Source organism: Camelus dromedarius, chromosome 8 (assembly GCF_036321535.1).
Source record: "Camelus dromedarius isolate mCamDro1 chromosome 8, mCamDro1.pat, whole genome shotgun sequence".
Taxonomy (NCBI): domain Eukaryota; kingdom Metazoa; phylum Chordata; class Mammalia; order Artiodactyla; family Camelidae; genus Camelus; species Camelus dromedarius.
In genome coordinates, this window is record NC_087443.1 from 5,150,117 (window position 1) to 5,158,848 (window position 8,732).

The window sequence follows — 8,732 nt, forward strand, 5'->3', positions numbered from 1 at the left end:
TGGCTCTTGCTTCCTTCCCTCTGTTCACAACACCTGTTACTCTGGCTTTAACCCCTTTTCACGTTTTAGTACAACTCCTTTCTTGTCTACACCCCAAACATTTTTTAAGCCATTGATTAAAACTGCCAAGCCGCCCTCTCAGAGACCCGTTGGCACAGAAAACCTGGACAGACTCAGTTGCGTTGTGCCAAATATACAACGTTGCTCTATTTGTTAACAGTTTCCAAAGTGGCCCCACGCAGATTGTCCCCTTTATTAAAAGGAGACTTGGTACATTAGTTACAAAAAGATTTGAAGGAAAAGAAGTTTGGGGAAATCAAAACATAGTTAGCAGTGGAAAAGCAGGCCTAGGCCATGATGAGTTACCCGGTTCTGGCTTCCACACTAGACTTCCACCAATTTACAGCTGGTTTCCCTTCTGTCTCCTGTCTCCGTGTCCTGCCCCTCCCCCATCATAGCTGAGTGTTCCGGAAGTAGGTGCTGCCCAAGGTGGAGGAGTCCTCAGGGTCCCTGAGAACTTGAAGTTAGCAGTCCAGAAGTCATTAGCACTGATTGTTAATGGCAGTTTTCTGGAGAGACGCTCACAGTGGCCCTCACTTCTCTCCCCAGCTTTACCTTCCGTAGCTTAAAGTACCCCAGGAACTTTCTAATGCCTCTCCCTTTTCTTTAAACTGATTTTCCATGGTTGCAGACTAAAGAAGTTTAATAAATATATTAATAGCATGGCAATGATGCTGTGCAGTTATGTGGAAAGTTCAGAACACAATCTGTTTCCGTTAGCCTTGGCTGCATAATTAACCATCCCAAAACTTGCAGTTTAAAAGAACAAAGATTTATTATTTCTCACAGCTCTGCAGGTTAGCTGGGCAGCTCCACTGCTGCTGTCCCTCCGCTGGTTTAGACTCACTTATTCAGTTGCATTCCGTCGGAGGCAGAGCTGGGCTGGAAGGTTCGAGATGGCCTCACTCACATGCTTGGCAGTGGGGCTGGCTTAATCTCCTCCCTGTGGTCTTATCCTCCAGGAGGTTAGCTTGGCTTCTTCACCTGGCCCTCTCTTCCAAGAGGTTAATAGTAGAAGTTGGAAGGCCTCTGAAGGTCATGTACATCTCTTTTGCTTCATTCTAATGCTCAGGTAAGTCACAGGCCAGCCCAGATTCAGGGGAGAGAAACATACTCCACCTCTGCATAAGAGGAGCAGCAGGACACTTACATTACAAAGGGGCGCGTGCAGACTGGGTAGAGGGATTTGTGGTCATATTTTATAGTCACACAAACACACATACACAGTATATAAGGTATGACACCACTTTTTTGTTTAACTGAAAGATAGGGCTAGAAATGGTTTCTTTTCCTTGTTTTGCACAACTAAGTGTATTACATTCATTCTAATTTTTTGAAGTGTTATTAGTCAGGGCTCATCCACTTGGAAGTGACAAAAATCCAAGTCAGCTATCTTTGAATTGAAATGTATTGGCTGTGGCAGAGCTAGACCCAGGGATCCAATCAGTGTCATCAAGACTCCTTCTTTCTCTCTGTCTGAGCTCTGCTTTCCTCCTGGGGGCTGGCTGCTTCTCTCCCTGCAGCAATTCCCTCCACACAGCTAGACAAAGTGCCACTTGTAGCCCCAACCTTATGTTGTCTCAGCTGAGAACTATCAGCAAAAGAGAACTTCTCGGTGTTCCGTTTATAGAGAAAGATTCTTCCGTTACATGCTTAGCTGTTGCCAGAGGCTGAAGGTGATATGATTGGCCAAGTGTAGGTCACGTGCCCATCCCTGCAGATGGGGATAGGCTGAGATTGACAGCCTTAGGAGAACCACATGGAACAAGGAAGTGGCTTCCCAGAGGAAGGAGCAGTAGGCAGACAAAACAACATATGCCCATCTATATATTCATTTTTGTGTGTGTGTTTAAAAGAACAGGATGAGAAAGATCTAATTTGACAGCACTTGTAGGGGGAACCTTCTGGAATGTCATTGACCATAAGTAAGGTACAGCTGTTAAGAAATTGAATGCAATTGTGAGCAGTATCTACAAAACCATATTTCTATATCAGGAGAGGCAAACCTTTCCTGTAAAGAATCCTCTGTTCATACAGCACTGAAGGAGTGCCAGTGGGTGTCGATTTGTTCTACAGGGGGAATCAGGACCAATGAGCAGAGATTACAAGATATAACTGTGGCAAATATTGTAAAGTTGCAGCTGGTTTCTTCTTCTCCTCCTCCTCCTCTCCCTCCCTTTCCTCCTTCTTCTTCTTTTTTAATGGAGGTGCTGGGGACTGAACCCAGGACCTCATGCATGCTAAGCACGTGCTCTACCACTGATCTTTACCCTCATCTACCCCCCTGCAACTGGTTTCTTAAGCAAGAGGGAAGTTTTAGGAATGGCCTAAGAAGTTCACAGGAGAAATCAGGAGGATAGGAAATGGGCAGGCACTCAGGGGACCCTAGAGGCCTGGCAGCAGGGTCCCAGCATGGACGAGAGAGGAAGGAGCTGCCCCTTGACTTTGGTAGAGGGAGCCTTCAGTGAGAGGCAGGGCCTCTGGGAGGGATATTGGGGAGCCAATAAAAAGGAAGGTCTGGTGCTGGACTCCTGAAAGATCATAGAAAAATAATAGAGATTTAGTTCATAGGCTTACAGATTCCATATAAGAAAGCCTGCTAGCAGCTAAGTCCGGCAGCACTGGAATGGCAGCCTCACAAGAGATGAGCTCTGCAGGCTGTCAGGGGTGCTGGCCTGAACTTGCTGCACCTCTGCTTCCAGAGCCCTGCCATCAGAGGCCTGTGGCACTGTCTCTCCCTCACCTCAAGGCGCTGTCCTATCCTTTGTCAAAAACTATCCTTCTGAGCCTAGGGAAGCCGTCTTCCAAGAGCTTCCCCGACTTCACTCTTCCTTCCTTCCTTCAGAGAATATGTTCTTTCCATGTTGTGGGCTCCCCTCCTGCCTGTCCTGATCACCTCCCTCCCCCCACTGGTCCTATAGGTGTCAGCCACCATCTGCCCATTTGTCTCCGGACTGTGCTCTTCCCCACCCTCTTCCTTTCCCTTTCTCCCTCTCTCCAAACACAAACATACTCAGGAGTCCCCTCTCCACTCTGCCCTTTTTATAAGCCCACCTCCCAGGGTAGGAGCTACAGGTGCTAGATATTTCCCCCAGCCTCCCTGGCAGCTAGAAGGCAATCATGAGACCTAAGCTCTGTTAATCAGATACTGCTGCCCCCAAGCTTAGAATCAGGATCTACTGGTGCACAGAAGCAAAGACCAGGAGGATCTGTCTTTGGCTGAAACGCCAATTTCAGGACCGAGTTCTTGGAGCAGCAGTGTCCCCAATGCGTAAGAAATGCCAGTTTCCAGAGCCAGTGGTGTCAGGGATGCAGGACACACTGGTCTCAGTAATGTTCTTCCTCTCAGAGTTCCAAACCTGTTCCAGAGATTCTAGAAGCCCCCCAAGCAACTTTTGAATCTGTGTCTTTTCTCCTAAAATTAGCAGAGTTGATTTCTCTGAGAGCAATCAAGTGCTGTGTTTCAAACCCTGGACTGTCTCGATTCCTTCCCCCTCTCTGATCAGCTTCCTGTTTCCTTGGCAGTTTCCCAGTGCTCCTCCTCCTCTTTTTTAAACTAAGGATTCCCCATTCTTTCCTTCTCCACCCACCATTTCTGCACATGGGACGACATAGCAATGGTTACTCCTCTTTCTTTAGTGGCATTAATCTCTGTGCTCCATCCGCCTGCAGGGGCCAGGCCACCTTCTAGCTTACTGGCCATTCTCCCCTGTGCATAGCTTGCCAACAGCGCATATTTGGTGTTCATATTTACCATCTTACTCTCCCCAGCAAACCCTTGGTCCCCGCTCCCCGTACCTATTAATGGCATTTTCATCCTCTCAGTTGCAAGGTCACAATGTCAGAGTCATCTTTCAGCCTGGGTTCACACATGCAATCACTTGGTAGGGAGATCGTATCCATCCCCTGCCCTTATCACCTTCATTGGGGATGGGGGCACACCCACAAGCATCAAGCCCCCTTCATGGCCCTGCAGAGAGCAAGCACCTGATCCAAATAACAGGTCTGCAGCCAGGGCAGGCTTGGCTGAGTTACTACACCCCAGCACTGCCCCCATGCACGAGTGCAAGGGAAGCCACTCCCCTGGCCCTGGGGGGACTGTCAGAGCTACGGGCTGATCGGACTGATCGAGACTGCTGAATGAGGGCAAAGAAAAATAACATTAAAAAAAAAATTCTTGCAGGGGTGGGGGGATAGTATAACTCAGGGGTAGAGTGTGTGCTTAGCATGCACAAGGTCCTGGATTCAATATCCAGTACCTCCAAAAAAAAAAAAAAACCCAAGTACAGCTCAGTACTGTTACCTGCCCTCTTTCTCTTCTTGTCTACAATAGATGTAACCAGGGACTGTCATATAGAAAAATACATATGGACAGTTCCTTTTACATGACAGGATCTGGGCGAGCTATTTGTTTCACTGAGTTAGTCCCATGGTCATCACCTTATGTCTCAAGGCCATACCAGCCATAGGAGAATCAAGAATATGCACTGAAAACAATAATGTATTTAGCTAGAGTTCCCACCCGGAAGCCTGGGGATGTCTGGTCCCCTGGAGCCCTGTTAATGGAAAGAGGGTTCTCGAGCAGCGAACCCCAGCCTCTGTGCAGAACGGTCTCTATGCCGAGTCACGTTGCCCGACTCCTGCTTGCCTGGGGAGATTCCGGAGTCCCAGCAGGGAAACTAGCTTCGGTTCTTTACTTCCTGACAAGAGGCAAAGAGAGGTTCTGTGCCAGGACCCACGGACCACAGATCATGACCTTGACCCCCAGTTGAGCTCCTCCCTGAGAGACTACTCAGCCCCGGGACTGGCTCTCAGGTGAAGCCCCCAACTCAGACTGATATAACTGCATATCACCATATTCCACTATAACGAAGTACCGCCCACTGGGCAGCTTGTAAATGACAGACATTTATTTCTGACAGCGCTGCTATCAAGGTGCCAGGATGGTTGCGTTCTGCAGAGAATCACCTTCGTCCTTCATAAACTGCATCCTCACGTGGTGGAAGGCAGGACGGAGCTCTCTGAAGCCTCTTTTATAAGAGCTTGAATCGCGTTCATGAGCGTTCCACCCTGAGGACAGAATCACCACCCAAAGTCTTCACCTCAGTACCACCACCTTGGGGGGTTGGTTTCAACAGGTGAATTTCAGGGGGATATGAACATTCAGACCATAGCAGCCTACATCCTCTGCCCTTTCTCCACCACCGCTGCGTTTTATCTCCCAGTGCCTTTCCTGAACAGCCCGCAAGCTCTCCCTACCACCCTCCCACCCCCGCCTTCCCCCCACTCCTAGCAGAATGCCTCTGTCTCCCTCCAGAACAATCCCCCTCCCCTGGTGTTCCCACTCTTGGTGCCATCTAACAAAGAAGCAAAAATATCCCCAATTACCTTGACTACTAGATAATAAGCCATCAAATCCAGAAAGACAGTGTGATTACCATGGCAATTTGTCAGAACATGGAATTCTCTCCGTGGTCTCATCTGGCAGCCTCAGGAACGCCTGCTTTGAGAGCGCGCCCAGACTCTCATTCTGGATGCCTTGCTCCGCGAGGTTGAATGCTGAGCCCCGGGCTGCCTAGTCGTGGGCATGTCTGAAGAAATTCTTGGCCAGGCTGCGTACATTCCATCAGCCCATGGCCACCACATCAGGATACCCATCTTTTTCTGAGGCTTTGTCATTTTCATGAGAGGATGGACAATCTACCATGCACTTAGCTGAGCAGCATAAACTATGCACACTTCAGGTTTGGCCCCTAGAGAACAGAGCCTCCAATTCTGCCAGGCTGGGGAACCAGAAAATCTCCTTCATGGAGGACTGCCTAATGATTATGCACTCGCTCCATCGCTCTAGGATTCCAAATTCTTTTTTTTTTTTTTCTTTGCATTCTAGCCAATTTTATTAGAAAACAGCTAACTTCAAGAGTTTTGCTCCAGCCCCTCACAGAGTTGCTTTTTCTGAATTGCACTCGGGTGTCAGAGCGGTGGCTTTGCTGAGGCTCTCTGCAAGCAACAGCCTAACTTGGTTAAATCTGTGAAGGGAGGTGCTCTGGTCCACACTTCACCCATTATCCCCTTGTGAAAGACCATGGGAGAAATCTGTCTCAGTCTTTAATTGACAACTTGTCTTGCTTTTTATATTTTGGACAGTGAAGATTCTGTGTTGCTGTTTTTTTCTTTTTTTCTTGCTTCTTCAGCTGCTATAAAGCACAGAGCCAAATGTGTGGCCTACTTTTGTGTATTATCATTTCACAGCTTTATTCTATTTTATATTCTTGTCCTTGCTCTGATTTCCTCTTTGAGTGACTTGATCCTCTTCTGTTATGTGCATTCTGGAAGCCCACTTAAATCCTTTTCTAAGTGTTTGAAAATTGTTTTTAATTCTCCAGAATTCATGTAAAATGAGGACTTTTTAATTCCATGAGACTTGCAGGAATATGTAATGTAAAACTACACAGATCTTACATAGACATATAAGATACAGAAGAGATTTTAAATACCTTAATTAGAAATCAGTATCTAAATATGCATAAATTCTTTTTCAGTTGGGGATGGGTGTTAATAAACCACAAATAGAAGGGTTTTACAGAAATAGTTTGTGTTTCCATTCTTTGCATGATAGGTGACATTATTTTTGTTTATTGGATCTTTTTAATTTTTTCCCTTCATTATATTTTTTAAAATTTTATTTTTTATTTTGGGAGACATAATTGGGGGTTCTTTTTTGGATGGAGGGACTGGGGACTGAACCCAGGACTTTGTGCATGCTAGGCATGCACTGTACCACTGAGCCGTACTACCCTCCCATCCCCCAAGCTGCTGTTATTTTAAAGTGTTCAAGTGAAGGCAGGGTTGTCACATAAACAGTCATCCCTTCCACCTGTGTGGTCGTCAGCTAGCAGTAACATCATAGGGCAGTTTGATTGATATAATCAGCATCATTTTCCAATGCAGGATTCGGGATACTCAGCTTTGAAATATCGTTATTGGACAAAAGACGTGATTTGAGAAATCTTTCAACAGTTGACATCTTTGAATGGAATGAAGACAGGCTGGTAACGACAGGGACCTCAGCATCCCAGGCCGTGACAGAGCTGCTAAATTCCAGTGGAATTCAATCCCATGCACATTACTGAGAGCTTACTGCGTGCCCAGCGCTGTGCTCAAGGAAGGAAACCTAAAAGACCCAGGTCCTGCAGTGGCCCAGCTGGGCTGAGGGCAGGACATGTGAAGGACTCAAGTCTCAACCTCCAAGCTCATTTAAAGTTCCAGGGTTCCAGGAATATAATTAGGTCAAAATTAAGTGTTTATCAAAGACAGGAGTAATCTGTTCATATTCGGTGAAGAGGGAAAAACCGAGGAGAGAAGGGGGCTGAAAATGCGGTAAGTGAGACTTCACACACAGTCAGACGTCTCAGCCTTGGGAGCCAGAGGGCTGCCTGTTTTCTGAGCCTGGAGAGAAGGAGAAAGTGAGGATGTGAAAGGCAACTGAGTGGCAGTGACAAATCAGCTGCAGATCTGCAAGCCGCTGACGTCGTCCCACATCCCATCGTGCCTTCTTTTCAGAACCCTGGGAACTGGCAGCCATGCCCCAAATAACAGTACTAGCCAGAAGCCAGGCTAAACCTCGACCCTCTGGATAAGCATGTCACACGCCATAGATAAGACAGTGCCTTCTGCCAATAGGTAAGACATGGCTAAGACCTTGTAAGATAAAATGTCAACAATTATCACAGGAGTTTCCAAGCACAATAGTAGATGTTCAAAATACATTTACTGTGGATGATGCAGTTGACTCTGTTTTGTCTCAAATAGAAAACAAGATTTTAAAAAATATGAAAATGAATATACATATGTGTATGCAAGACTGGGACATTGTGCTGCACACCAGAAATTGACACATTGTAGTTGACTGTACTTCAATTGAAAAAAAAAAAAAGACTGTTGTTTGCAATCTTATCTAAAAGGAAACTTTTCTACATATGTAGGAAGGATTTTAACATTGACCAGGAGGAGGTCTGGCCTTTGCCCTCATCCCCTGGTGGATAATTTCTAAGCCCTTGGAATGTCCTACCCAATGAGTGTCGTGGTTTCCCTGGGAGTTTTGGCTCTCACCAGGATGTCTAACGATGTGATTGATTGTGGGGGCTTTTGAGTCACGCAGTATCAGCTTAGACTCCAGAAGGTCTAGAGACTGAGGTCAGCCATGTGGACAGGTGACCGTGGAGGCCCAGTGAAGATTCTGGACACCAAGGTTTGGTGAACTTCCTGGCTGGCAATATTCCCCAAGTGCTGTCACGCATCACTGCTGGGAGGAGTTAACACTGTCCATGACTCCGTGGGGAGAGGACGGCTGGAAAACCTGAGCTGGGAGCCCTCCTGGACTCCACTCACACATTTCTCCACTTATTTTAACCTACATCTTTTGGCTGTTATAATCTGTCACCATGAGTATGGCAGCTTTCAATGAGCTCTATGAACCCATCTAGAGAATTATCAAACCCAAGGGTAGACTTTGGGGAGTCTCAAATTTGCAATTGGTGTCCAAAGGGAAGGTGGTCTTGTAGACTGTGCTTCCTAACTTCTCACTACTTGAGATTAAACACAAGTCCACAGGCCATCAAGAAATTTCAATTAAAAAGCATAGAAAGTAGAGGAAAAGTATCTCAGCCTTC